Raw genomic sequence first — 2,439 nt, 5'->3', positions numbered from 1 at the left:
CTCCTCTCTTCTCTCTCCGGCCACCGTCCTCCGGTGATCCTACAATGGTATCACAATCCATCATATATGTGCTTGGGTATCACATTGATGTCGTTTGTGTGGTCGATCGAAGATGTAACACAGTGGTATCACTATGCATCTTATATATGATTATGTATCATAATGTATCTTTTGTTTAACGGAGTCAATATTTTTAGGTATCACAGTGGTATCATAGTGGTATCACCGGAGGACGGTAGCCGGAGAGAGAAGAGATGAGAGATGAGAGTTTTAAAATTCCAAAAATATCCTTACATTAAGATTTTAATTTAAACTTACCAAATTTATAAATTTTCTAATTTATCTATTGATTTGTGGTTAATATTGGTTTTCACAGTTACCATAAACAACTCAGTTCTCTCTTTAATAGACCCCTATATATATATATATATATATATATATATATATATATATATTTTTTTTCATGTAATTATATTTTTATTTTAAAATTGATATTTGTTTTACCAATGTCATGATTATGACGGCTTTTCATTACCCAAGATGATTGCAGTTTTGTTTTGTGAGGGAAGTGAAAAAGGCAGAAAAGTATACTCAAATCAAAACTTTAATAATCGTAAGAAACCCAAACATACTGCTGGAATGGAAAAACTTTGACAGAAATTCTAAAAATTGCTTCACTAGTTACCTACAATATAAATAACAAGAAACCCTCTTAGAATAAAAACCATAAACACAATCAAGATTTTTAGAAAAATCACTATCAGTCAATTTCTTCTTGAGCTCTTCAATCTCCATCTGTCTGGCTTGCAACATCCTTTTGGTTTCATTCAGCTTATCGACCGCCTCTTGCAGATTCTCCTGGAGTGGAGGGATTAGAAGAGCAAGTTCTGCCATGGTCTGCTCCTTAGTCCTAATGGTATTCTCCTTCTCCACCATTTGCCTCTCCATTTCATCCAGTAGTGCTTTGATGAAATTTATTTTTTCACGGAAGATGGACAAGGCCATTTCTGCTATCTCACAATGGGAGGAAATCAGGAGGAATGAGAATGGGAATGAGAATGAGAAGGGGAAGGGGAAGGTGCTATATAAGGGTGTGTGAGGTAGAGGTACTGGAATTGTAGTGGCGTGTGTTTGATTACGGTTATTTGTCGGCTCTTGTCAGAAAAGTAGAGGGTTAATATAGGGTTTTATTGTGTGTTTTTAAGAGATGGTGGAATAAATTCTCCCAAAGGATTGAAGACACAAGAGATGTGCGTTTTTCTGTTACAAGCCAAAGGATCGGGGGGTTTTCCAAAAGGTAATGTGTGTTTTTGTATCTCTTTGTTGTGTGTGTGTGTTTGCAAATCAAACTTTGTAAGAAAAATCACTTACTAGAATTTCCATCAGTCAAATTCTTCTTGCTTCCTTTAAACTCTTCAACCTGTGCATCTAACAACAAGTCGAGTTTTGTCTTTCACCATCTCCTCCAACTCTTGAAGCTTCTCTTGAAATGGAGGGATTTGAAGAGCAAGCTCCGCCATAGTCTCATCCTTAATCTTGATAGCATTCTTTTGCTCGACCATCTGTTGCTCCATATCATCCACTGTCTCTTTGATGGCGTTTATTCTTTCATGGAAGTTATCGTAAGGCCATTGAAGAAATTCTAAAAATGGTGCTATCTCAGAACTAGAGGAAATTCTGAAAATGGTGGGGAGGAAATGAGGAGGAAGGGGAAGGTGGTATATAAGGTACTAGAATTCTGAAAATGGTAATGGCGTAACATTATTTGTGGGCTCTTGGCATCTGCATTTCCTCCTTTTGTATAAGTGTAATCGACCGTATCACCTTTTTCGGATTTTCAAATCATAACTCATAAAACACAAACGCCGTTAGTGAGGGTCTTGTTGCTTCTGTTTGCAAGAACCATGCTGTTACTATTTCTGAAAGCCTGAAAAGTTGGTGGCTCGTATGGAGCCTTATGCTGGTTTAGACTCACAAAAAGAAGATAGGGACCTGTCCTGTCCATGCAGACCTGCCATACAGGTTCAGGTTCCTCTTTTAAAGAAACTACCCAGGTTGAGGTTGACCATATCAACCAAGATTCTGATTCTAGGGTATTGCCATTTGTCCCACGGATATTAACCAAAGGATCCAAATGTCTTCCAATATAGCTATCAATTCTGGGGCCACCACCAGATGTTGAATATGGGCCGACCTTTGTTTATGCGAACAAAAGGAAATTTTAAAACTGCTACAATTCAAAGCCCAGTTGTTACTATGGAAATATGGAATAGAGATGGCCAAATGGGCCCGGCCCGGCCCGTAACCGTCGGAGGATCGGAACCGGGACCGGTATGGACAGGTTGTGGACCGTCGGTTATGAACCGGTTATGGATTTTAACGTTTTTTAGGACCGAGACCGGTTAAGACCGGAACCGGTTATGTAACCGGTTATAGGAC

This window comes from Cynara cardunculus (assembly GCF_001531365.2).
Source record: "Cynara cardunculus var. scolymus isolate 2C chromosome LG 10, CcrdV1, whole genome shotgun sequence".
NCBI classification, from domain to species: domain Eukaryota; kingdom Viridiplantae; phylum Streptophyta; class Magnoliopsida; order Asterales; family Asteraceae; genus Cynara; species Cynara cardunculus.
Note: the sequence above shows the minus strand (reverse complement) of the source record.